This window comes from Colius striatus, chromosome 24, assembly GCF_028858725.1.
Source record: "Colius striatus isolate bColStr4 chromosome 24, bColStr4.1.hap1, whole genome shotgun sequence".
In the NCBI taxonomy this organism is placed as follows: Eukaryota; Metazoa; Chordata; class Aves; order Coliiformes; family Coliidae; genus Colius; species Colius striatus.
This window is the reverse complement of record NC_084782.1, coordinates 263691-291669: the sequence shown is the minus strand read 5'-3', so window position 1 is coordinate 291669 and position 27979 is coordinate 263691. Positions and strand designations below refer to the sequence as shown.

The following is a 27979-nucleotide window of genomic DNA, read 5'->3' as shown; positions in this document are numbered from 1 at the left end:
GAATAACAGAGGAAGGATTTGTTCCGGCTGGAGCATGCTCACAACCTGCAAGATCTCCCATTATTAAACTGCCTACTTTGGGCTTTAATATACATGTGTTGTTTTTTTTTTATCCCCCCTTTTTTTTTTCATTAGCGTTGTTATCATTTGGCAGCCAGCAGCTCTCTCTCTCTCCCTCTTTTTCCTTTCTTTTTAATTAAATAATTTATTTTGAAAGGAAGCTGATCTCGTAATGAGCTTTCTCCTTCCTTACTTGAAACAGGTGCTAATGAAAGAATGCAAATAGCACCGGCTCAACCCAACATTTCCTAAAGAAGGGAACAACCACCGACCCGAAACGTTCCGGGATTTGCCCCCAGCAAAGGTAGGCACCGGGGGCTTTGGGGCTTTGGTGGTTTTGGTGGTGGTGTTGCTGTTCTCTGTGTGTGTGTGTGTGCATTTGCAAACGGGTATATTTTTTCTCCCCCCTCCTCCTCCCTTGCTGCGGGTGCACAACCGGACGGCGAGATTCCATTTTGCCTCCTGAAAGGTGTCAGGTTGCCACCGAGACGCTCGCTCCCTGCACACTGGGTGTGCACATATCTATATCTCTCTATACATGTCTCTGTGTGTGTGTGTGTGAATTGCCTGGGTGGCCGGCGCTGGCTGCCGTGCATGGCGTGCTGGGCGAGCTCCCCGAGCCCGAGGTAACCTTAGCGGTGTCAATCAGCTCTCAGCCAGCCTTGTAACCCTGTCCCCGCCACGCTCCCAGCTACTTTGCTGCTCTCTCCTGCTTAATTAGCCTTGGCTGGCGCATGAATTTATCGTCGCTTGACAGTAACTTCGTTTTCTCCCAACGTGCATAGGTTGTTCTTTAGCTATTTATTTCCTTTTCTCCCCTGGCTGGTGGGAGGCAGGGCTGGGGTGGCTGGGGGGAGGCTGTGGGAGGCAAATGCCGTGTGTGATAGGGACGTGAGAGATGGCCAGGGGCGTGCAGGGGGGCACGTGCCTCTGACGGGAGCTCTGGCCGCTGTGTCGGAGGGAAAAAGGGCATGTGGGGAGCCTGGTCCTCCCAGGGTGATGCTTGGGTGCCTGTGCCCAGGCCCTTCCCTGCTTCCCATCCTGTGTTTATACACCCTGAGGAGTAGAAGCAGCTGTTCCCTGATGCTACAGCGTGTGTATAAACACATTAACCCCCCCCATATATATTGCAGCCCTCGTTTTAACAGCTACATCCCTGCTCATGGCTGAATTCCCTTTTGCCTGCACAAAGCCTGGGCACTGGCTTTCCTTTTTCTCCCTGCCTAATTTGATTTGTGTGTGCTTGGGGCTAGTGTTTGGTCAGTGCTTGGGGTACTATCCTCTGAGGTTTTCCCTCTGCTGGGGAGCTTGAGTTTTGCCCAGACTGCTGTGGTGGAGGGAGATGGAGGCAGCCACAGCCGCCGTACGGCAGCCCCATGCAGTACCTGGCCACGGCTCTCACTCGGGCTCCAGCTTTTCTGCCGTGTTCCCACAGCTGTGAGCCTGGGCTTGCAGAAAGGACTGCAGTGGCCTCTCCGAGGGCCAAATCCAGCCCTGGCTGGGATCATTCAGCTCCTTCAGCCGTATGAAGGCAGAAATTAGTCCTTTGTCTGGAAGTTTGCATTTGTGTTTCAGTGTTTCAGTGTGTTTGAGCAATATATTTCATTTCTTTGCATGCATGCAAGATTATTTGTAGGGTTTTTTTTTTTGCCTGACTGTTATGGAAAGGATCTGCAAAAAGTTTACCTCAATTAATTGTGCAAGCCAAGGGTGGGCAGCACATGAAATAAAATGCTTATTTTATATAAACAACCCCTTGAGGCTTCCTAGAAAGAGAACTTGTGAATATCTAATCTGACAGATAAAAAGTAATCAAAACTCAATATGCAGTCTGGTCTGTCTCCACCTCCTGCCTTCCAAAAGCAAATAATTTTTAATTAGGAGTTTGCTATGGGGTGTATTGTAGGAGAATATGATTAAAATATCCTTTGGGACAGAGGTAGGGGAATATTCCTCTAAGCCTTGGGTTGGTGTGTGGCTGCAAATGGCTCATGTCCCCTGCCTTCCTGCTCTGCCAAATCCAAACACTGACAGGTGCTGGGCACCCCCAGCCTCGAGCTTTGGGATGCAAAGAAAAGGGATGTTTCCCCAAACCTCTCACTCCCTCGTGCCGAGGCAGCGCCGCCCGGCTCGTGCTGGGGCTGCGTGGTCCTGTGGGGATGGGACTTTCTCTCTGGTTTTCATGCTCTGACAGTGAAGGAGCAGGCTCAATGCTACTTTTCTCCTTCTTCTTTTGGAGATTGAATATGTTTCCAGCTGCAACAAAACAGGAGTGGGGAGGCAGGCTGAGGGGGGGTGGGGGGAGGAATCAGTCTTTATTTCTTCCTCCTTTCTACCAGCCTGCTGGCTCAGTGGGATTTCTGCAAGGCAGGGCCATGTGGGAGCTCGCTGCTCATCTCCAGTCCTGAGCTCTCACTCCACTCAGGCTGGTGGGAAACATTTTGGATGAGAAACCTCTGAGAAAGCCCAAGTGGGCAGTAGGAGGGAAGTGATGGGAAGGTGATGTTTTGCCTCAAATCATCTCCTGTACAGTGTTTGGGTTTCTGCTCTGCTGCCTCTGGGCCCACAAAACCCTTTGTGCCTTTGTCCCAGCCCGAACCCTCCTCCCAGCAAGTCTGAGAAACCCAGTAGAAATTGTCTTGTGCTATACCAGAGCCAGAGTGCTTCTCTGCAGAGTCCTGCCAGGAGTTATGAAGTCCCTGTAGTAACTTGGGACTGGTGGGAGTTGGAGGCCCTTCATCACTCTGACTTTCATCATCCTTTCACTCATCCTTTCATCATCTCCGGAGAAAGGGAAATGATACTGTTGTTCTCTGAGGCGTTGGAGCCCAGGTCAGCTGATAGTATTGTGCTTGCAAGGGATGCTGTTCATTACTTTTCTTGGAAGAGTTGTGGAACTCCTATAAACAAGCATGATGTGTAAGGCTGTGGCTTTCAAATGTCCCTCCAGCATCTCTGCTCCTTTCTGGTAAAGATTGTGGCTGGCTTGTTCAATTGAGTTATAGAAATGGGGATATTTGCTGGGGATTGAGGTAGCTGTTGATGGGACAAGAAGTTTCACGTGCCCCTGAAGGAGTTGAGAGTGCTTTAAAGGATTCCTCCTTGGGTGCACTTTAATTCTGGATTTTCACCTGGCTCTGGGCTTGTGCAGCAATTACCAGAAATCTCAGCTACCTCTGTTCATGACGTAGAGCTGGTGAGGAAGGGATTGGTGCCAGGAGAGTAGGAACATAATATTGACCTAAACCCATCATTTTTAATTGGACCAGCTGGGAGTGAGTCTTTCTGCCTTGAGCTGATAGGAGCACAAGCCACTCCAGACTTGTTTGGGGCTAAAAAAAATCTCCTTTCTCCATGTAAAGCTAAATATTTGCAGCTGGCTCAGTGAAGGCAGATGCATAACATGGGTTAGTATGGATACACCAAGGAATAGTACATCCCAGCACACTGATTTATTGGACTGTTTAAAGGTGCATATTATTATCTAAAGAGGATCTTTGGAAATAGCTAACAGGGCTGGTTGTTGCTTACCCATATTTAACCTACTACTGACCTTATTGCAAAAGGGATGTCAGAATTCATAAGCTAAATCTCTTCATTTAGTTCTTTAAAAAGCTCAGAAACGTTTATTCCAAGAATGGAAATGTAGCAGCAGCTATGTAAGTCATGGATTTGCTCCACTCTGGTCTTGGTGATTAACTGAGGTGTGTGTGGGGGGAAGAGACATGGCCTTTTGTGTTCCTATTTAACCTTTCTGCAACTTTTTCTTCTGTGTGGGGAATGGGGGGGAGGGAGGGGGAGTCATTTGGCCAAGATCTCAGTGTGAATCCCTGGCAGACTGAAAATACATGTAATAAGTTTTGACTCTAAGCTCCAACTGCGGACAGCAGAGCTTTTGATTTGGGTTTTGGTTTTCTTATAGATGATTATCTGCTGAGCAGACACTGGTGCTGTAGAGAAATGCATGGGGGAAACATGTTCTTGCTGTATAGCTAAATCCTATTGCTAGATGTGTTTTGTTGCACCGATGATCGATGCTGTGAGAAGCTGGAGCAACGCTGGATCCTGAGGGTGTGGGTGCAGTGGTGGGGTCTGTGCTGCTTTGGAGTCACTTCCAAACATTGCAACCAGCTGCTGTTACCAATGACTTGAATAATGAGGCACATTGCATGTGGTGTAGCCAGCTTGGGCTCTTGGGGTGCTGTGTGTGAAAGCTGTCGAGCCCAAGGGACATGGGGTGCTGCTGGCATCTCCTGGGAGCAGAGAGAGGAGGAACCTCAGAAACATCTGCTGGGATGGTCTCCAGGAGGAGCCCAGCTGTTGGTCCCAGCCCAGGGCTGGTCTGGATGTGTTGTTGTGACCCAGGATGCCCTAATGATACTGACCTTAGTGATCCTGGTGGTTCTGCCTCTCCTTGCAGCTGCTCCAAGGCTACTTGCAAGCTCCCTGTGTGGGAATCCCTTGAGACATTCACATGGGTTTTCTGCCCCTAGAATATCCAAGACTTTCAGTGCAGTGGCGAAACTGTCTTTTTCCTGCTTCCCCTTCCATGTGCCTTCGTGTCACTTGGTTGGCTCTTGATGTAGGACACGTGAGTATCTCTGAAGGGAGCCTGGCCAATAAAATCTGATGGAGGAGACAAGTACAGGTGGCTGGACCATCTCCTGTGTCTCTGGAGGAAGGGTCCAGAGCTGCTGCTGACTCATGGCCCTGGTTTGGGGGCTGCCAGCAAGAAGAAATGAGTAAACACTGATGTAACAAGTGATTTGCTGAAAATAAATCACCACAGATTATATCATTCTGTTAAAGTGTGAGTGAGAAAGGCTACTGCTGCTCATGATGATATCAGGGATGATCTCAGAGTCCTTCCAAATACAACTCTGTTACAAACAAAACTTCTAACCCACTTCTTTTAGTTGCCTTTAAAGTTTAAGCGAGCTTCATGTATCCTGGTGGGTGTCAGTGCTAAGTGATGGATCTGAAATCAAAAGGTTTAGTGTGTTTGAAATAACCAGAGGAAAAATGGATAGAGGTGTGATTGGAGCCCATATATGGGCTTTTAAATAAATGCTCATTTATTATGCATTTATTAAGAGCAGTCTCCTGGGATGGGCTCAGCTGCACAAGCATCATCCCACCCTGCCCCAGTCCCTCTAACCCCCATCCATCCTACATTCTCTGTGTTTCAATCCTCACCAGTCATTTCCCCTTTGCCTGTGTGTTTTAGTCCATGAAAGTGAATGTATCATCCCTCATCTCTTTCCTTATGGCCTTTACCTGATTCTGTGTTGGTTGTCGAAGCCATGGCAATCCTGTATGTTGCAGCATGTTCCCCCTCCCCCTGGTTTTGGTTTCTTTAACTCATATTTTCTGTTTTTGTTTTGTGTTGTTTTGTTTGTGGTCCTGGCATCATAGTGAATATTATGGGAGAGTGAAAATTGCTAAGGCAAACAGGTTGTTTTGTTTTCAATGGCCATCTCTCTTCTCAAAACTCTTTGCTGTGGTGAATCTGTTGCTAGAAATTAATTCCTCAGACGTAACCCAGTGCAGGAGGGATGTCTCGAGCAAGCACAGGCAATGTCTTACCTTACTGATAGTTGCATTTGATTATAACTCTGATTAATTCATTGCACAGTAATGTTATGCAGTGGGAAAAAGCTCTGCTACCTAGCAAGTGAAGGACGTGTAGTGTGCACCCATGGCAGACTGAAGGAAAACATTTAGAGTGGCTTCGTGTGTCCAAACAAGATGTGGTGCCATGCCAAGAGAAAGCATCGAGGAAGGCAGCTGTGTGGGTCAGACCACCCACTAAAGGGGGTGAAAATTGATCCCATGCCAGCTTCAACAGCACTGAAAAGGTGTGTTAGCTTGTGTGAGGCTCTCGGGCTGCAAGGTGCACGGGGCAGCCGGCACAGCACGAACCGCAGACTTTGAATAAACAAGGTAACATAACGACTGGGAGATGTTGCTGTTAACAGCCAAGTGAGTTGTGTTTCAGAGTGCTGAATATATACCTGGCTTGGTTTATAAGGAGAGTGAAAACCACGCTTCCCAGTTGAGGCAGGAATGATATTATTGCTCAATTACACTGAGGATTAAGCATCAATGGAATTCAGTTTTCCATTGTGAAGCTGTGGGACCTGGAAACAAAAGTCCTGTTGAAGTTTGTGCTCCTAAATTGCACGGCATGTGAAATTATTTGTCTTCCTCCACCCAATGCCTGTGAAGGGAGGCACATGTACATGCTCTCCCAGTTCAGGGAGATGATTGGGTTGATGCTACCCCAGGTCTTTTGTATATCCCCACCCTACATGCACTTTAAGAGAAGGAGGACTCCTTATTTCTCTTTTTACAGAAGCAAATCACCCTGTAAGGCAAAAGTTTTGTTCCTTGGCTTTAGTTCCTCGTTGGCATCTCAGCAAATGCCAGTGCTGTGGGTGTTTGTGTGGCTGGTGCACTGTTCAGCAGGAAGGTGCTCTCATTGTTCGTGTGGGGTCCAGCTTCTTGAGACCTTCGTCTTGGTGGACATTTCAGGGTGCTTCCTCATACAAAGCAGATGATAAAACCATCCAGGACATGCACCTCAGTGAAATGTGCAGAGGCAGTGACCTTGGGCAGCCTGGAGTGGGCAGTGTGCTTGATTGACCACGGGTCACGAAGCAGAAAGCTCGGCTGTGTTGGTGGTGGTGCTGCATAGAAATGCTTCCACATCCATTTCACCTCTTACTGTATTTCTGTGCTCCAATTTCAACATCCCTTTGTCAACTGGCAGGGATCAATAATATAAACAACAAAGCTTTATAGCAATGTAAATAACACCAGAACTCAAAAGAGTTCTGGAAAACTCACATGGGGAATATCAGGAAGGTAACTAAATTCCCAGAATAGCTAATTTAGTTGGAATTTGGCTTATTGATGAATGCAGGAAGGCCACAAGTTATGATAAGGAAATAACCTCTGTGATTTGTATGTCTGCAGCTGCCAGGACCTATTATTCTTTTGCCATTTATATATTAGGGTGCAACAGGGCCATGTTCCCTCCTGGGTTCCCTCATCGATTCTGTTGTTGTCCTGCCCTTCCCAGCACCATCTCCTGGTGTGATGTTTTTGCTTATGAAGATTTTGCAAGTCATATGATAATTCTCAGGTAGAGAGGACTCTAAGGAACCTATAATTAGTCTATTTCCACAGTTATTCTCCACTTTGTTTTGGGATGCTGCGTATACTTCTGAGGCATGAACCCATCCCTGAGCAGTCTGTTGTTCCTTACAGGGGAGGAGGTTGGGTAAATTGAAAACCAAGAGGCTAATTTTCTCAGCTAACTGTACAGAACAGGTTTCTGTTGCTATTTCTGTCAGCATTTATGTATTTTTTTCCTCACTCATTTGGATTTTGCTCAGTGTTTGCCATTGCAAAAGCTGCTTGGGGACTGATGCTCTCTGAAGAAGCATAGTCCCAAGAAAAAAATGCAGATTAGGATAAAAATCTTTATTATGAACAAAAACATATTGGTTGTCCATGACTGAATAACCATAAAATGAACTTAGTATTGAAGAGCAAACTGCAAAGGCGGTGGGGGGAGAGAAAGAACATTCGTATCACATAAAGGTTGCAAAGTTAAACATCAAAAGATGGAATAAGAAACGTCAGGTTGGGTATGTAACTGTGACTTCCCTTTGTCAGTGGGATGTTTATCAGAGAGGATGCAATCTTGTGTTATTTACAACTTTCAATAAATAGATATTTAAGATAAGCTTGATGGTGTAATTAAAGACTTCTGACACATGGCCAGATGCTCTGCCTCTATTTTTGTGTAAATGAGAGCAGAGGGTGGCTGTGTACCACAGTCTCTGTGCTCAAGTGGCTAAGAAAAAAGCCTCTTTGTCCCAGTGTAACTGCATTTGCTGCGTCTAGATGGCATTGAGGGATGGGACCATCCTCTCTGCAGGGTGGAAAGGAAGGCTAAAAATTGCAGTGAAGGAGACTTAGATGTGGGTTTGCAACTGTTTATAAAAGGTTTGACCTCAAGAGGAGAGTTGCCCTGATTTTTGAGACAGTGTTTTGGGAAGGAAATTCAAGCTCCCCAAGGGATGGGGGGTGACTTGGTCCTTGTGGTTGGGGTGACATGGTCCTTGTGCTTGAGAGCTGTGCCCTGGGAGTCGGGGCTGAACTTTGCTCTGGGCTTATCATCTCACAGGGTGGGTGGGTACAAGGCTTTGGTCTGGGGCTGAACTTGCCCCATCATCCAGAAAGTAATGGTAACTGGAGCTAAATCCAGATGGTGGCCATTCACCAGTGTGTTCCCCAGCACTCAGTGTTGGGATCTGTTCTGTTTAACATCTTTAACAATGATCTGTGTGAGGGGATTGAGGGCACCCTCAGTCAGATTGCAGATAACACAAGACTGGGTGGGAGTGTAGATTTGCTTAAGGGAAGAAGGGTCTGCAGAGGGCCCTGGCCAGGCTGAAGCCATGGGCTGAAGGCAATGGGATGAGGTTCAATAAGGCCAAGGGCTGGGTCCTGCTCTTGGGCCACCCCAAGGCCAGGCAGCTCCAGGCTGGGGCAGAGGGGCTGGAAACTGCTGCAGGGAAAGGGCCTGGGGGGGTTGGTGCCAGGGGCTGAACAGGAGCCAGCAGCGTGCCCAGGGGGGCAAGAAGGCCAAGGGCAGCCTGGCTGGGCTCAGCAGTGGGGTGGCAGCAGGAGCAGGGCAGGGATTGTCCCCTGTGCTGGGCCCTGGGGAGGCTGCAGCTCCAGGGCTGTGTCAGTGCTGGGCCCCTCACTCACTGCCACAGGGACACTGAGGGGCTGCAGCGTGGCCAGAGCCGGGCACAGAGCTGGGGAAGGGGCTGGAGCACAAGGGGCTGGGGAGGGGCTGAGGGAATGGGGGTGTTGAGGCTGGAGAAGAGGAGGCTGAGGGTAGACAGCAGCACTCTCTGACACTCCCTGAGGAGGCTGCAGGGAGATGAGGAGAGGTCTCTTCTCCCAAGTCATGAGTGACAGAACAAGAAAAAACAGGCTCAAGTTTCCCCAGGGGAGTTTTAGATTGGAGCTGAGGCAGAACTGTTTCCCTGAGAGGGGTGTCAGCCCTGTGCCAGGCTGCCCAGGGAGCTGGGGGAGTGCCCAGCCCTGGAGGGATCCCAAAGCCCTGGAGCTGAGGTGCTGAGGGCTGTGGGTCAGTGCTGGGCTGGGCAGGGTGAGGGGAGGGCTTGGATTCGATCCTAAAGGTCTTCCAACCACGACAGTTTTACGATTCTATATTCCCTCCCATGGGCTGTGAAAATCCTGACTTGTGAAAGGTCTTACTGTGGTAAGAATTGCAGAGCCTAAGGTCTTGGATTGGAGTGAGACCCAAAGTGAGCTTTGGGGATGTTTTAAGCTCAGCTGGACCTGCTGGGAAGGACTTAAGAAAACAGAAGTGTTCCTGGCAGGTAAAAAAGCCTCAGCTCAGCCAGATGAACTGGTTAACTTCAAGTTTGGGGCTTGAGCATGCTCCTTGCACAAAGATTTACTTGAGTGGGGATAATTTTGTGCTGCAAAGATGTTGATGAGAGTGGAACTCTTCCCAGCCTTCTGGAAAAGCTTTCCTGGCCCTTGTGTGTTCCTGCAAGCTCTGCAATACAGAGTATGACTTGAGGCAAGCACCTGTGTGGCTAATGGGTTGTTATTCGGCTTTTCCAGCACCACATGAGCACCTTGGATTTCTTATCTCCAGAGACACCTGTGGGCTTGCAAATGAGTGTAATCCTAAGAGGAGCATGACAAGGGATACTGTATTTTGGTGATATAAAGCTGGAAATAAGAGCAGTAGAAAGCAGGAGGGGAAAGCTGAATTTGTAGGATTTTTGGAGATGGTGAAGGACTTTTTCCCCCAGAGGGGTGTCAGCCCCATCCCTGGAGCTATTTAAAAGCTGCATAGGTGAGGTGCTTGTGGATATGGGTTAGTTTAGTGATGGGCTGGGCAGCGTGAGGTCAGTGACTGAACTCAGTGATCTTAAAGCTGTTTTCCAGCCGTAATGATTCAATGACAGACTTTGGCTTCTGGTGTTGCAAACAAAACGTTTTACTCCCATGTACACGCTTCTGCGTTGGCACCATAGTAAAATCCATGAAATGGTACAACTAGCTCCCAACAAACAACCCCACTTGCTTTTTTGGGAATGTTTTTTAGCAGCCTAAACCATTTTAAAACCTTAAAGCTGCATAAGCAGCTTAAACCAGTCGAAAGCCTTAGATCATTTTAAACAGCTTGTGCCAATATAAGGACTTAGATTATCTTAAATCCCTTAAACAGATCTAAAGCTTTAGTGAAAGAATTTGTCCAGTCTCTGTTTTAGTTGATTATTTGAGTGATTTCACATTGGTCATCGCTGGGTGACTCTGCCCAGCCACTTCTTCCTGGAAAATTCCCTGATTTTCTCTGTCTTATGAATTTTACACTTTGGATATTCGATGCTTTGACATGTGAATGCTGCATTAAAACCCGACTTTGTAACCTTAACTCTGCCCTCATGCTTAGGTTATGACCATCTCTAACTTCTGTGAATGGCCCTGGGTTATTTTGGCTAAGTAGGTAGCTAATTTGCAGGAGAAAATAAGTTCTTTTACACTGATTGAGGATTTTCAAAGAATCACGAGTGCCCAAACTGCCCTTTGCAGTCTGGATGCTTATAAATTGCTTGTACAGCTTTGAAAAATCCCATCTTAAGATGTGGTAGCTTAATTAAACCTCCTTAAAAATGAACATAAACATAGGAATGAGTCCAGACTGTGACTTAGGTTAATTTGGACAGTCTCTACTTATTGCCTACGCCTCACTACCACATCCTCATGGTATTAATGTAGGGTCTAATTCTTCCTTCATTCTGCAAGGGGAAAATCATAAGTGATTCAGGCTCAAAGAGTTGAGGGGGGTGAGTTGGTTTTCCCCCTAATTAAATTATATGAACTTTCACTTTCACACCCACCAGCCCCAAAAGGCTGAGTTATTTGCTTTCCCTTATAGTAGCACTGAAGCTTTTCTGAAAGCCCCAGGAGTATTTTCTTTAGGACATATGCTGATAATAACACTACAGCCATAAGAAGACAAGAATTTCCACTCCAACTCCTTAGCTAAGAAAAGAATCTGACACACTTCCCTCCTGCTGAACTCCCAGATGTGGTTTGTGCAGCGGGCAGTTCCCACTCCCTCTCGATGTGAGCTGCAGACCCCGAGCAGAGAAACAGCCTTTGGACAGCTTGGGCTTGCTCCAGTCTCACTCCAGCCTGTGCTGCTTTGGCCACACAGAGTGAAATTTGTCTTTCTCATGAGCATCATGGCAAAGGGAGTTGACATTAAAACAAGTGGGTTTTGGTGGCAGTGCATGCAAAGCAACGTTAACCTTAAGCTTTCTTCTCCATTACTGTGTATGATATGGGACTGGAACCGACCTAAATACATTGGAGATGAAAATGGGACAGCTCATAGGAAGGGACTAAGTTGGAGTGAGGCTGGTATCTCCATCCATTGGCCTTGTGGGCTCTGCCATGTGCAATATCTGCTTTTCAATCTGTCCTTCATATCAGTGAAGCATGCACACAGATCTCTCACATTAGGAGGAGACAGTATTTTAGGGCTTTCACGTGTGAAAACTGTTTTAATTTGCAAGAAACTTTGGAAGGAAAAGTTTCAGTTTCATTTTTAGATCTGTGGCTGTTTTGTCAGGCTGGGGTGTCAGATCACTAAGCACAGGTTATTCACAGTACAGCTGCTCATAAGTTCTGGTCTCCTGCATTCTGTTCATTTAATAAATTAATGTATTTATTATTCATAGAAATAGTAGGTGAGTGCTTGTTTGAAGGTGAATTGCTTGCTTTCAGCCTGCCAAGCTCTGAATTCTCTTGTAGATACCATCATTCATGCTTAGAGCAAGAAGCCTGAGTGCTACCTTGGTATCTGTGAGAATATTAAGTGGAAAAACAAGGGATTTTACAAAACACCTATTAAAAAAAGAGTAAATTAACAAACCCAACATAAGATACATCCAGAAATTCCTGGGGGTTACAGTGCTGGGGATTTCAGTCAAAGCATGGCTCCTTGGGCAGCTCACTGTGGGTGCAGCTCTCTAGTATTTAATTAATAAGGTTCCTTTCCTGGCCCAAGGAGTTCAGCAGTAAGTTTGCTAGAAACGTAAACACATTGCAGCTGGTATATCACTGCTGAATCAGGGCAAACAGCAGTGCAGCCTTTAACATCTGATTTTCTTTCGTTTCTGATTGACTTCCCCTACCTGGTGACCAGGGCTGTGGGTTTAGATGTCCCACAAAGCCATGCAACTTTGCACCTACAGTCGTGGTGCCCTTGTCTGCTTGGGTAAGGTGTGGTGTGCACGTTGCTGCTGGGCTTTCTCTTGCTGCAGAGCTGGGCAGGAGTGAAGGCTGGTTTTGGAGCTGGACTGGTGCATTTGTTCCCTCCTGTAGAAATAATTTGTTTTACTCAGCCATTTTAACCTTTTTTTTTTACCTTCAGCTTGCTGAAAGTTCCAGTGTGGTCTCAGCTCCACACGTCCCTGAACGGAGGCTCAAAGCAGAAATAAAGCAGCAGGTAACCTCTGTAGCAGCCTCTACTCTCAAAGCTGCCCATCCTTTCTGGGCCATTGAGAGAAATATGAAAGAAAACATTTTGTAAAGCAAATATTAATAGAAAAACAAGGGAAGGATCCTTTTTTCTTCTCCCAACATTTTTCCTGTCCCCTCTCACGAGCTCTGGCACACATGTGTTCCAGTTAGAGAGCTCACGTGGAGGATGCAGGTGGATAGAGCCTGGGCATAGGTGTCTGTAGGACACACTGGGCTTAGACCTTTCCTGTCACTGCATCCTAGTGATAAACCAGGAAAAAAAGCAGGCTGTTCCACTTCTGTTTACAGCTGGAGCTGGCAACAGTCACCAAACAGTGCTAAAGCAAGAATTAAGTGGATTTAATGCAGACAGTGCAGTGCTTGGTGTGTGCTTCCCCAGGGCTTCTGGCAGCCTTCACATCTCTTCTTTGCTTTGCTGAGGGTCATCGTGCTGCCAGGCAGGACCTTGAACCTGGGAATGAATGCAGATGGATGGGGGTATGTGACAAGTGCTCAGTTCTGCATGGGCCATTATGGGGTGCAGAGAATAATTCTGAGTATCTGGGGTTGTAGCAAAGGAGTCCAGCTGCCTGATATGGGCAGTCAAGGTGCAAGCTTTCCAGCTTTCCTTTCTACCCAGCTTGTTCACACTTATGCAAACTGCAGCAGAACAAACAGGCCAGTGTTAATCCAGCCAGCAACTGCATCTTCCTTGGAAGGGGCCTTGATTTCCAAAAGCAGCACCATCCAGGGACAGCCTTTAAGCATGTGCTCGCCTGTAAGCGAGTGGTTAATTGCAGTCCTGGAGAATGTTGTACTTCATCATGATCCTAAATGTTTTTCTGAGTCAAGGCCAGTGTTGGCATCCTGTGAGGTTGCACTGCCATGTGAAGAGCTGCTGGTGGTGGATGTGGCATCCCAGCCCTGTGTAGCATGGCTGAACATTAGGCAGGTTATTGACACTGAGGAAATGAGCAGTGCCTAGGGAAAGAGGCTTGAAACTCCCTGGTAAAGGAAAGATCTGATTCATTTAATGGGGTGAACTGGTGAATATGGTGAGCTGCAGAGGGTGATAAAACAGGGTGTTTGTAGCAGCAAAGGATCTGTAACATCAGTAGGTTTGGGTGGGGATTAATGGGACTTTTGAGCTCTCAGTGACTTGCTGAAACTCCCTAGCCTTGTTCATTTGGGACGTAGTCAGCAGCTCAGGGTTTCCTCCAGACTTCTTAGGAAGCTGAGAAACGTTGTCAGTGTTTGCCCAGGCACAGGCATGTGGAGAAGTGTGTGTTCAAAAGAGATGTGAGAGGTGGGGAGCTGAGGACTTCTACCTGCCTGGGGACTGACCACAAAAATCTGTGCAGAGCAGTGAAATGTGAAGGCAGAATATTTCCAGTATCAGCTTAAAGTCATTTTCCTCCATATTAAAACCTAGAAAGATGATGCCTGTACCAGCAGCAACAGCAGGGATGTCTCAGAGAGCTGCTGGGGGACCCTGGGCTGAAAACACCTCTGTGTCTGTTCTCTAGGCACCCTAGCAACACACATCCCTGCTCTCTTTCCTTCCCCTGCCTACAGCTTTGCTATTTGCAACCCAAATACAACTTTGTACAAAACCTGCTGATGTTGCAATATAGCTGTGCATTGGACTTTTAGAAGAGTTCTTCCTGGCATGGGATGTCTGCTATTGACCCCATAAGATATATATTTTTTGAAGCTAAATGAAGCTCAATGCTGCATCAGGGCTGCAAAGCTTGTTGAGATGCAAGGCCAGGTGGTAACCAGAAGATGTAAGCACTGGAAAAGTGAGCTGTGCCACCACGGTGCACAAAGACTGTGTGTGTCAAAGCTTTGTTGCCTTGCCCTCCTGTCTGTATGGAGGACAATGGTGTATTTTATGACTGACCAGGCTTCACAAGGCTAAATATGTTTTGTCAGTGTACCAGGAGGGTGGTCAAATACCTTGTGTCAAAAATGTCTAGCCTCATTGGTGTTTGGATGTGGGGAGAGTGGATGAATTCCCAACGTTTCTGGGCCAGATATGAGCAGGAGAATGAGTGGGCACAAATTAATGGAAGGTTTGGGCATGTCAGGAATTTAGGTGGAGTTTTTGGCTTTTTTTTAATGCAGGGAGGTTGGTGTGTGAATCAAATTGCAGTGGGAACAATTAATATACATTACTTTAAAAAGTGTTTGGATGTAAGGACAAACTGGAAGATTACAGCTGATAACTTCAAAGAGGAAAATCACTCCGTTGGCATTTGATGTCAGAGGAAAGAACATTACCTACTCTGGAGAGGAGCAGGCTTGGGGAGTTATGTGAATGTTTGAAGTCTTAAGGGAAACTGTGTGCATCTCCTCTTTATGCCCTGTCATAAAACTGGGACAAAAAGGTCACTTTGTCGCTGGTGGGCAACATATCTAGAATTGGTGAAAAGAAAGAGCTCAGTGTGCAGAATGCAATGTAGGAGGAGAAAAGATGAGATGGGAGATGCTGGCAGGGATGGAGAGAATGTTTCCACTTGATACTTGGTTGAATCTGGTTCCAGGCACTTCCCCATTGTGTGTTTTGGGTTACAAAACGAGGTCTCGACTGGTTAAATGACTTGCTGTGTACATCAGAGAGGAATTTCCTCCTCCCAGAGCAGGTATAAGAGCAAATGGCAGTTGGGTTGTAGTCCTGTTTCCCCTTCCTCAGGGATGTATCATTGCCTGCAGGAGAAGCTGAGCTGGTGAGTCAGTGCCTTATCACCTCCCTTAGCCTAATCTTCCCTTTTGGTTTCCCAGCCATGGTACAGGTGGTAGTTGGTGGCATGTGAGTGTGGCTTGGCTACCTTCTTCCAATGTCTGCTGCACTCCAGGTTCTCAGGTTCTCCTCTAGGTTGAAAACACTTATATGAGCCTTAGCCTCATCAAGGTGAGGTTAGGTTATGCACAAAGCCAAATCAAGAAACTTCAAGCTAAAACCATGCTTTAATGCTAGAGAGTGTGGTATTTCATAGGACTGGGGCTATCCTGTAGATACTGTCCTTTCCCCATTGCCCTTCAGCTAGGCTGGACTATGGCACCTCACAGAAGGCTCTAAGCCCATCCAAGCTCCTCTAGTTAAGCTTCATGGACAGAAGCTGGACCATAAATGTTCCACTTAAACACAAGGAGGAATTCCTTTGGTGTTGGGGTGAGGGAGCCCTGACCCAGGCTGAGTGTGTAGGCTCCTTCTCAGGAGGTTTCCAAACTCACCTGGACACGTTCCTGTGCCCCTGAGCAAGGGGAACCTGCTTCTGCAGGGGATTGGTCTGGATGATCTCTAAAGGCCCCTTCTAATCCCCACCGTTCTATGATCCTGTGATTCATTTGCTGTCAGTACAGTCCATCCATTGCCACCCTTGCAACGAGTCATACAGCCATTTGGGAGCTCAAGGTGCAGGAGCTGACTTTGACCTGCAGGCTCAGAGCCAGGAAGGGTTTAGGTGAACCATGACTTTTGGCCAAGGAGGAATACACAGCCCACGCATCCTGCAGATGCCAGGCTAGCAACCCTGCTGAGCAATGCACTTGGCAGCATGAGGGCTGAAAAAGGTCCTGAGAACAGGTTAGTGCAGGTAGGGACACAGGCAAGTGGCAGCACACTGTGTTAGCATCAGGAAGAGGATTAGGCATGTGGAGAGGGAGCTTCACACCCATGAGCCCATTGCATGAAGCTGTAATGCTGAACTCTGCTGGAAAGACTTAGAGGCTTGAGTTGCTTTTGCACCTTGCATACCTGCTGTCACCTTTGTAGCTCTTTCTTCAACCTGTCTGTCTTGAGCCAAAGCTCTCTGTCCTGTTTGCCAGTGGTGGGGTTTGAGAATGCAATGGGAAGAAGAGCCTCGTTGGCACGGAGCTGGTGCAGTCTTGAGCAAGCAGCCAGCATTGCAAAAATTTATCATGACATAGGAAAGTGCTGCTGGTGCTGAGGAAGTGTATTGATGCTGTCAACGTGATGGGGAAAGTGCTGAGGAGCTTACCTGCTGCTCAGCTGCAGGCTAGGAAAAAACTCCTGTGCTTTAGAGAGTCCAAAAAACCTCAAAAAGGGTGTAAAGCACAGGACAAAGGGAATAGAGATTTGTTGGTAAAATAACATCAGGGTTTGGTACTATTTTGCAATGTGGGCCACCTTGCAGAGTTCCCTTCTACTTCTCCCACCCCTGTGAAGGAGACGTGGTGCAGGGGTCACTGGAAAACAGAGATGAGGGTTTTTTTGTGTGTGTCCTCTTCCCTACTCAAACACAAAACCCCTCAGAAATCTCCCATGTTCTCATGGGAACAGGGTGAGAGGGATTATGTCCATCTTCCAGATGGAGAACTGGGGTGCCAAGAAGTGAAACCCTGGTGCACAGGGAGGCTGTAGAGCAGGGGATTGCACTTGCACCTCAGATTTGCAATTAGATTTTTAACCAAAAGCTCCCCTTAACCTTTCCATGGAGGGAGGGCACAAGCTGTCCCTTTATTTTTGTTGTTAGTCTCTATAATGGGTATTTGATACTCTCTGCCTCTCTGCAGCAGGAAGCTATTGTAGGAATAACTCCCTGTACACAAAATAAAATGACATTCTGTCTCTTTTGGTACAGTGGAAATGGCTTGTTTTCCCTCAGCTTCTGCCTTTGTATGCTTTCCTTAGGCAGGTACCTACAATCTTTTAATTATTGACCATGTAACACGGGGCAGAGTGACATTATTTGTCAGTAACACAATACTGGAGGAGCTGCCCTCCTCTCTCTCGCTAATTTTCCAATAAGCAAATTGAACCTTGTGCAGGGCTGTGTTCAACCAGGCCTTTCCTTTACAGCCTCCCATACCTCTGCATGGCGTTTGCATCCCTCTCATCATGCAAGCAATTAAGTGAGGTTTAGGAAACCAAGCTCTTGCCTCTGCTGGGTGACTTGGCTGTGAGACAGCCTCCCTTGTAAGGAAAATGTCTGCTGATGAAGCTCAGCCATATCATTTCTGCTGTAGGGTTGCAAGGATGGTTGCATGGATGCTGTTCATGTCTCTGTGCTTTGGGAAAGCAAATCAGAGAAGAATTTGAGCATGCAGCCCCCTCCTCTATTCAGTTGCATGTGAACCAAGCCTTGGAGAGGATACATCTGCTTGTCCTGTTAATTAGGAGGAGAGCTTGTGCGGTTAGTCCCAGATTGGAGGCTGGAGGACACCTAGGAGCTGCACTGATGGAGCTGAGGGGTTTGAGGACACCTAGTTCCTGTTTCTGGTAGTGGGGAGTCAGGGAATGGTTTGTAAGGGGCACGTTGGGTCTGTTCAGTGGGATTTAGTGTCTCTGCATATTGTCTGCAGCAACCTAGCAGCAGAAGGAGACTTTCAGGTGTATTTCCTAAACCCTTTCATGCCAGTGGATTTGCCCATCTTTGTGGCACACATGTGAGAAGTCAGAGTGAAGGCACAATATTTATTTTTAAGTATTCAGAGTTAGAAGAGAGCTATTGTAGAGTCACAGAATGGAGCTAGAGCAGGTTCCCCTGGCTCAGGGGGCACAGGAACGTGTCCAGGTGGGTTTGGGAACCTCTCAAGAAGGAGCCTCCACACCCTCCCTGGGCAGCCTGGGCCAGGGCTCCCTCCCCTCAGCACCAAAGGACTTGCTCCTGGTGTTTAAGTGGCACTTAAGTGGTGTTTAAGTCGTTCAGGCTTGTGCCCATTAACCCTTGTCCTGGCACTGAGCACCAGAATAAAAGAATTGCCCCATCTTCTTGCCACCTGCCCTTTAGGGGCTTATTAGCATCTCCCTGAGCTCAGGCTTCTCTTCTCCAGGCTGAACAGCCCCAGATCCCACAGCCTTTCCTCCTCACACACATGTTCCATCTCCTCAGCATCTTGGTGTCCCTGCACTGGCCTCTCTCCAGCAGTTCCCTGTCTCTCTTGAACTGGGGAGCCCAGACACAGCCCTCCAGATGAGGCCTCACCAGGGCAGAGTAGAGGGGGAGGAAAACCTCCCTTGACCTATGATGCCATTCTAAAACATGCACAGACATTACTGTTTTCTTAGGGTTCACAGGGCAGCGTTGCCTGGAGGCCAGAACAGACACATGGCTTTGCAGCCCATCCAGGCGTGTGGTCACAGATAGCTCCTCACTCCCACGAAACACAACTTAAACCACGAGCTGGAACAGGTAGGAGAGAAAAGAAGGGAAGGGTCACAAGGTAACAAATAGTAGACACTTGTGGAAAAGATAACTGTGCAGAAGGATGGAGCAGGTGGAGGATTCTCCTCTGCAGAATGAAAAAGTGAAACCAGCAGTAAGACCCATGTGCTACCCCAGAAAATTCTCTAGAAAATAGAAAAAGTAAAAAATAGCTCCACTTCCTGGAAGCTGTAACTTCTGACATTTTGCCCACTTTGTCTTTCGTGTTAATGTGCCCATCAATATGCCCTCAACTTGGATTTTTTATTGAAATACCAGTGTTGTATGGGAATCTCCTTTTCTCTGGACAGCTGTCTCCTGAGCCCACAAACAGCTAATGCTTGCTGTTTCAGCCTTTGTGGCCCCTCATTCTATATAATGTAGCACTAAACACAGTTGCTTATTCTTGCAAATACTGTAGTGTTCCTGATATCTTACTAAGCTCTTTGCTTTTACTTCTGTGTAAAGTCCTTTACCTACTCTAGGTGATCCTGCTCTGGCAGGGAAGTTGGACTCAATGAGCTTTCAAGGTCCCTTCCAGCCCTTGAGATCCTGTGACACTGATTGCCACTGTTGCAGTGGTATTTCTGGTTTTAAAGTCCTTTCTTTTAAATACTTCACAGTGTTTTCAATTGTTACTCTCCATCATGTCTCACTTTCTCTCACCTACCTTTGCAAAATGAGGCAATAACATGCCACAGCACAATGGTGTCTATATTTCTAAACACTTTTTTTTTCCACAAAGTATAAAGCCAGAACAAAGGACAGCAAAATTCTTCCGTTTCTTCATGTAGCATCCAGAGAGTTCATGAGATTTTTGTGCTGCAGGTACAGAATCACAGAATCTCAAGGGCTGGAAGGGACCTGCAAAGCTCATCCAGTGCAACCCCCTGCCAGAGCAGCACCACCTAGAGCAGGGCACACAGGGACTCATCCAGCTGGGTTGGGATGTCTCCAGAGGAGCCTCCACAGCCCATCTGGGCAGCCCCTGCCAGTGCTCCCTCACCTCAACAGGGAACAAATTCTGCCTTGTGTTGCTTTGGAACCTCTTCTGTTCCAGCTTGTGCCCGTTGCCCCTTGTCCTGTCATTGGCCATCCCTGAGCACAGCCTGGCTCCAGCCTCCTCACACCCTCCCTTGATGGATTTGTAACATGAATGAGCTCACCTTTCAATCTCCTCTTCTTCAAGCTGCAGAGCTCCAGCTCCCTCAGCCTTTCATCCCAAGGCAGATGCTCCACTCCAGCATCTCTGTGGCCCTGCACTGAGCTCTCTCCAGCAGCTCCCTGTCCTTCTGCAACTGAGGGGCCCAGAGCTGGACACAATATTCTAGATGTGGTCTTAGGAGGGCAAAGTAGAGGGAGAGGAGTTCAGAGGAAATAACAGCAACAGGCTTATTGCAAGGGGAAGTCAAATTGCCGTGGTCTGCTGAAGAAGTTGTTGTGGCTGGAACTACATTCAAAGCAGCCAGGGACATACACATATATATTTATTTTAAATACAATTGCTTGCTCTGTCCTCCAAATTACCCCACATGTGTGCTCCTGAGAACGAGGCCTCACCAAAACCGATTGCCAAAGGGTGCTTCTGGAAGGAGCTTCCTGCAAGGCACAGCATGTGCAGCAGCAATTACAAGTTTCACATGCATGCAAATGCAGCTGAGCCTGCAGACCAGGGCGCTGCCTTCTGCCGGTGGGCATCCACCTCCCTGCTGGCAAAGTAGGTCTTGAGCATCTGCAGGACTCATAAGCTAGAAAACAAGCCCTAGGGAAAACCCCTCTCTCCCTCTCTCCTTTTCTTGTTTTCTCTCTTTATTTTTGTTTCAGAGCACTGAGCAGGGATTTGCAAGACAAAAGCATTTGCTTTGCATTGTGCATGTTGTTTTGTGTCTCTGGGTTCCACGGAAACACACCTGCCATTTTACTGCTTCCTGCAGCTGATGCAAATAGAGCATCCTCTTAGGAAAATGTTACATCCCTTAAAATAAACTCTGCTGCTCAGTGGTGTGTATTGTCTCTGGTTTCGTGCTGGAATGTGTCTGCAAAAACAGAAAGCCACAGGATAAAAATACAGTTGCCCACTAGTAATAAAGAGGGGTTTCTATGAATGGTGCATCCAGCCTGCTGCTGTTTATTAAGTTTCAGTGCAGGGGTGTTTGGAAGGGGGTGGTTGGTGGTGGGTGCTTCGTGTTTTTCTCTCTCTCTCTCTCCTTCCTCCTTTCCCTCCCTGTTTTACTTCACAGAGCCCCTTGCCTGGCTCTGTGCCTGCAAACAACACGGCTGCTGTGACGGGCAGCAGTGCTGCCTTTGGCTTTCTCTTGGCCTTGGGTCTATTGTGTAGTGGGTGTTGGCTGCTCCCTGCCTCCATGGGGCTGCCTCACTGCTAATGTCTCCTTTTTATTCCCTCCCCCCCTTGCTTTTCCATTAATCCTAAAAGCACTAATAGGAGAGTTAATTTGTCACCCATTCAAGTTATCCTTTTCTTGCTTTTGGTTTCCTCACCCAGCAGCCAGACCTCATCTGGTACATGGAGACCTTGAAACCTGCCTAATAGTGGAGTTTCACTCTGAGTTCATCAGGTGGCTGCAAAAATGAATAAGGTTTCTTTCAAGGGTAGAAAAAGCAAGATGGGGAGAAGTGACTCCTTCATGCAACCACTGCAGCTGTGGTGTGCTGAGGAAGAGTTTGGCGGGTGCAGGTCTGCACAAATCTTCCCTACAAAGGTCTCCCAGCACCAACTGCCAGGTAGCTCAGTTATGAGTTAGCACAGTAGTGCTTGCTTTTTGTGCTGGTGCCTGCATGCAGATTTGCTGTTATTGGTGGTGGGCATTCCAGTTTGCAGGATGTGGAAAGTGGGGAGAGATGGGTAGATGCTCAAGAGTTTATCACCAGGAAAATAAGTGTCTGAGTCACTGGAGAAGCTTTGCTGTCTTTAAAAGTCATAGATAGGAATTGCTGCTAGCATTGTTTTGAGGCAGGAAGTTGATAAAGCTGAGAACCTACCTGGGGGTCAAAGTGGTTGTCTGGAGGTATTGGCTGACTTTGGTTTTGGTTTTAGTTGAAATAACTTTGGGTCGTGAAGTGATGAAAGAGTTGGAAGCAAGAGGAACAGCATGGCCAGGGAGAGAGAGGACAAGCAGCCCTGTGTCCTTGGGGTGTCTGTGGGGGCACAAGGAGGACAGCTTACAGGGGACTCTGCAGGCAGGATGTTTGAGAAGGAGCAGTGAGAAGGAGATGAGATGTCATGGTAGCAAAGGGACTGAGTAACACAACCATAATTGATGGAAATTACTGCCTAGAGAGGCTTGGGGTTTTCAAGAGGCTGCAGACTCCGGAAGGGCAATCTGCTACAAGGCCAAGCTCTTTGGAGACACCAGGGAGGAGACCTGAGCTCGGGATTCCACAGCAGGATGGGCAGGGTGGCTGGCAGGGCTCCCTGGGCAGAGCTGGGTTGTGCAAGGCAGAGCTCGCAGGTGTGACTGTCGCGGTGTCTGTTTACACAACACGTGTTTTGCTTGGCTCCTGAGTGTAGCAGAGGGGTACCAGGACATGCCTCCCCATGCAGACAAGAATTCCCCTTAAGGCTTGCTAGGTTCAAGTGTCTTTTTCCCCAGAACTGCTGTTGAATCCCTCAACATGCTGCTGTTTTCCCCTTTCTGTCCCTTGCTCTCAGTTGGCAGCATCCCATCCCTGCCTGAGCAATGCCTGTGTGATCAGTGCTGCTGGGTGGATGTGTGCTGGCCCTGTGGCTCCTTTCACACCCTAATCAGGTGGTGAGGAGTCACAGCATGAGTCCTGCTCTCTTATGCTGGGGTAACTCCTAAGAAACTGAAATGACTGCCATAGGCTGACCTTTAGCTTGAGGTAACTAGAAGCCAGATCTGTTTGTGATCACTGTTTTTAACGTGCTGTGCAATCCACTGAGAAGCTGGGGGCTTTTTCCTGAGTGACTGCATGTGTCTTTCATTTCAGTCATGAGCATTTATCCCTCTACATGTGGGACCAGCTTCTTTCTGCTGGCCATGTCTGCTGAGGCTGTGCCTGTCTGGATATCCTTCTCATTCATCTCCCTGCACGTTTGGGGCTGAGAGGCACAGGTCAAGCCCACCCATGCTCTTCCTTATGACTGCAGCTGTGAGACAGGACCTTTATCAGTGCTGGCTTTTCCTTTCAGTGTCTGCTGTCCAGTAGGAAATTGGGCTGATTGGATTGAAGGGCATCCCTTATGCAAAGGTTTGTCCCTGAGGCTGCCCTCCAAGCCTATCCTCTGAGGATGTTGCTGTGTGATGGGCTCTCAAGGTCCCTCTTGGTTCCCTTTTAGGAAACTCACCTTCTTGAAGTTCAGTTCATATCTTGTTTTCTGAAAGACCTCAGAAAAAGGAAGTAGCTCTATTTTAGCTATCCCCTGTCCATTTGCTTTGTGTTTTCTCAGGGAAGGAGCTATGAACCTGATCCTTGTAGGATCTCATGACCTCCTTTCACCTTGACTCCTACTCACTCTTTATCCCAACAGTGGTTCATTCTGATCCGTTCTGTTTCTTAGTGGAGATGTGCAGAAAGCAGGAAAGTCAACCTTTGCCCTGCTTCCAACACCTGCATTTTAGGAGCACACAAAGGGGATGATGTGCACTGCATAGAGTGGAAGCATGAGAGTATCACTGTCCCCCTTCCTCATGAAGCTGTCCACATCTGTAACAGCTGTATTTGTTTCCAAATCCTATTAATATCTCTTAATCTCCTAAATCTATGCAGTGTCTGAGCAGACCAGCTCGCTGAGGTGGTTGGAAGCAGCTCTGTGTGCTATTAGGGACCCAATGCTATGATGAATAATTTGCAAAAGCAAGCAATGCCAAATGTTCTGCTCAGAGAAGATCAGAGACTTCTCCTTCTTTTAATCATGTGCTTTCCTTGCCCTCTGAAAACGTCTCTGTGCTGCTCTAGCTAATAGCAGAAATCCTAAGAAAACACAGAGAAGGATCTGCTGTAAAGATCAAGCTCCCATCAGCCTGCCCAGACAGCTCTCTCATCCCAGCAGAATAAACCTCTCCAGTAGGACTCCAGTAACCTCACCAGAGGTAATCATGGGCTGATGCACCACCTGGGTATGATGTCATTGCACTGTGCTAATGTTATTTAGTTCAGTGCAAGCAAAGGAGGTTGATGAAATGGCTAGGAGCATTAGCACACAGGATCAAGGATTCAGCCAGGGTGATTTATGCAGCCAGCTGGAAGAGATCCCCTGGTTGGGCAGCATGACACTCCCTGTCCTTTCTTGACATGCTGATTCCTGTTATTGTGAACTACCTGCTTGAGGCTTTAAGGAGGTGCTTGGCGTAGCCCAGCCTGGGGTTAGTTGCCACATTTTTCCTCCCCTCCATTGCTGGACTCATAAAGAGCTTTCCCCACGTGTTACATGAGCCTGGGAGCCTGCTCCTGCCTGGAGATGCAATTGAAGGGATGCAGGACCTCAGCAGATCTTATCCACCATTTTCAAGCTGAGGCTTGAGCGTCGGATACCCGCTGAGATCTGACCAGCGTGCTCTCAATGTGTGCAATATCAGCTGGAAGCAGAGGAGGAATTCAGGCTCTGGTCCAGCTCCCACGGTGTTCCACGAGGTAGGGTTGCTAGACATCCGTGTAACGTGAGATTTCCTGTGCTTCAGACGGAGAGTTGTATTGAAAACATACGGGATGCTGTCCTTCCTCTGTTTCCTGCACAGCTTTAAGATGGGACGTGAGAAGTCCTGCTGTCACCTGCCCCTTCCCCACATGTGTTTCTTAAGACTCTTCTTCATTGTCTGTTCTTTTTTTTTCTCCCCTAAAAGTTTGCATTTGGCCATCAAGCTGTAACAACAAATTGACCATCAGAGCATGTTTGAGGTGCTCACTTTTATCATGTTATCCAGCCACTGGCTTTCTTAAGACCTTCCCCAGACTGCATCACAGAGTAGGGCTAAGCTGAAAAATCTAATGATAGCTATCAGATTATTATCTTATTTTATTAGGTAATTAAACATGAGGTAAAACCAGTTTATCCCAATTGCTCAGAGAGAGAGAAATGGTTTTGCAGACAAGGGAAGTTGGGTCTCAACTCTCCAGATCTCTGGAAGTGTTTGACACAGCGTCACATGGACAATTATACCCCAGAGAGAATGGAGAGTAGCTAATGGAGAATTAGTGAAGTAGAAAAGGCTGCAAAAGGAGTCCCCTGAACATTAGCCATGGGCTGAGCTTCTCTTAACATTGATATTGGAGCAAGTATGAGGAGGTGTGAGGAGTGTCATCTCCTCTCCCTGAGGAGATACGTGGGCAACACAGTGGAAAAGAGGATTGTGATGGGTGGAAAAGACGATTGTGATGGGAAAGGAAGCACTGGAGAATCTCAACTGCTTTTGTACAAAATTCTGGTTCCCCATGACCAGGATGATGAATTCAAATTAGGACAAATGTGATGACCAGCTATTACAGTGATGAGAACAGAGCAATTTCCTTACCAGGAGGAGATTAAGGGCGTATCTGTGTCATCATAATGAGAGACAGTATTGTCTTAGAGCTCATAGTCCAGCATAAAGCACAGGAGTGAATTTGTAACGATGGAGTTCAATTTGGGACTTGCCAGATTCATTGTATAAATGATCAACTGTACATTAAATAGAAGCAATTATGGATGACTTTAGAGCTAGTCAGAATGCAGACCAGTGACTGCAGTGTGAGTATCTTGGGGAACACAGTCCCCACAGCTGCTATTATATTGTTTGGAAAAGGAGGCTGCTGTTCCATGGAGATGTACTCAGTCAAGATCTGATGGTTTTGGAGTTTATCTTGGCAAAGCTTGGTCTCAGACAGGTATTTTGTGTGTCATACCTTGCTCCTAAACAGGCAGCTCTGCATAACCACCATTCTTAAGCTGGAAGGTGAGGACAGAGAGCAAATACATTTGTCTCTGACCTTCAGAAGAAAGCTGTGTGGGTTTTACTTCCCTATCCCTGACTGCAAGAAGCAAGTTGTGCCTGATGGTTCTAATGATAATTGGTGAAATACTGACTATGAAGTGCTGAGTGATGATATGTGGCCATTTTTTGTATTAGGTGCCCCTAATTTTAGTCAATCCTCCCAGCTGGGTTGGTGGGAGCTGGGACTGCTGTTTTGGGGACCTGCCTTCAGTTCTTTGCTAACCCCCTAAACAAATCTCATGGCTAGTGTAAACTTTCTCTGTGCCAGCCATGTGAGTCCTTGAGTCAGTGGAAGAAGCAAACTTACAGAGTCAATGGTTTAGATTTGTGATGTGGTGCCTATTTACCTCTTTTTCAACCTTAGGAATAACACTGGGTTCCCTTCCAACACCTCCTCTGTGAAGGCTGCTCCTAACACTTAGGAGCATGTCTGCTCACACAGGCCAAAACCTCGTTCCTCCTCCTGCCAGCCATGCCCCAGCTGATCCTGGGCTCTTTGCAGGGACATACCCCCTCTGTGCCATTCTTGTTCCTAGTGCTGCAAGAGGTGTTGAAGTCAAAAGCTGAGTCAGCTTCTTTGCACTTTAAGAAGTTGCATTCTTCATTACATAGAGGGAGAACTGCTTCTTTAAGAAGTACAAGAAAAGATGTTGCACTTGCAGGGTTTGAGAGAGCTGTGTGCTGGAGGCAAGAATCTGGATGCTGGAGTCTCTCCCTTCTGGACTCCTCACCCTGTAAGAGTCACATTATGTTCTCTGTTCAATGGCAAGGGATGTAGGAATGCCAAATACACGGAGCTGCTGGCTCTCAGTGCTGTGCTGCAGCATAACATGCTGCTGCTGTGCTCTAGGCTAGCCTCAATTACTTGCTTGTTATCAGGGTGGAGATCAAAGTACATCATTTAAAGAACAAATGCAGTAAATACCTTGAATTTATGTATTGCCTTTTTGGGGGGGAAGGAAAAGTGGATTGTCACAACAAGCTCAAGCTAATCTGCTGGGTTTTGCATAAAGAACTGGGGAGAAGAGAGGGAGACGTGTTACCTGAGGTGTCTCACTTTGCATGATGCAGCGTGATTTGATGAGGGTGCCACTGCCTGCTGTGTAATTCCTGATCCCATGCCTTGGCTTTGCCCTGGGTTTTCTGTGCAGTCTGAATATCCTCAGGTCTCTAGGTATTATGGGAGTTGAGTCAGTGCTCTTTTCATCTTCTGAGTGCTGACTTAGATGTTAATGATTTGTTTTTTCTGCTCTAGGTTTATTTTTAGTATCTCCTGGAAAGTTGCATACCTTGAGAAGGAAAAGCAAAAGCAATGTTGGAGAGTCTGCTGATGAGCTGATTACTCAGGTTCATCTGACTCTTCTCTTAAAGGCATTTCTTTCACTATGTAGCAGGTCTCCTCCATGAAAACAAGTGGTATGTTTGGAAGAAAAATGTCAATGAAGTGTCTCTCCTTTGCTATTTTAGTGCCTTTAGATCCCTAAGAAGTTTCTTCCATCCCATCCAACAACTTTTATCTTCCCTGGCATTAGACATGCCATCAGTAGTTTAGATAAACTAAGAGGCAGTAGTATGTAAGAGGTATAACCAGGGTGGATTTGGAGGTGCAGAAGCCATGAAAACAGTGGAAGTTATTTCTTGTAATGTCTTGAAATTTTAGCTGGATGCCCTGTATATGAATTACAGGTTGTGTAATGTGTTAATGAAACAGTGCAACCTAAAGCCTACCCAGACAAGAGGAATGACTACAGAGAACTGGGTTTTGTGGATCTTGTGAGCTGTTTGAAAGACACCTTTTCCATTAACATTCAAACATTTAGTTACTCTGCAGGCCTGATGTTTTAATTGTATTGAAACTATTGGACTTGGCAGATGGTGGGGTTTGTTGTTAATGTGTCTCCACAGTGAGTTTTCTTATCTCCTTCAGTGGAAGTTTCTGCATAGAAAAATGATAACCTTTGCATGTGTGCTTCATCTTATTGTATGTCTGCTTAAACAGAAACTGCCTTACAAGGGTTTAAATCACAAAATCACAGAACCTTAAGAGCTGGAAGGGACCACAAAAGCTCATCCAGTGCAACCCCCCTGCCAGAGCAGCACCACCTAGAGCAGGGCACACAGGGACTCATCCAGCTGGGTTGGAATGTCTCCAGAGAAGGAGCCTCCACAGCCCATCTGGGCAGCCCCTGCCAGTGCTCCCTCACC

At 47.2% G+C, this 27979-nt stretch overlaps 1 protein-coding gene across 1 annotated transcript in view; it reads left to right on the top strand.

The window, feature by feature from the left end:
* The first annotated feature begins 290 nt into the window (after nt 1-290).
* The window catches only part of HIVEP3 (HIVEP zinc finger 3), a 279924-nt gene continuing 252235 nt past the window's right edge, over nt 291-27979 (top strand). Inside the window, exon 1 of the mRNA XM_062014452.1 lies at nt 291-364. The gene's annotated coding sequence lies outside the window, so the exon portion shown is untranslated. The remainder of the gene's footprint in view (nt 365-27979) is intronic.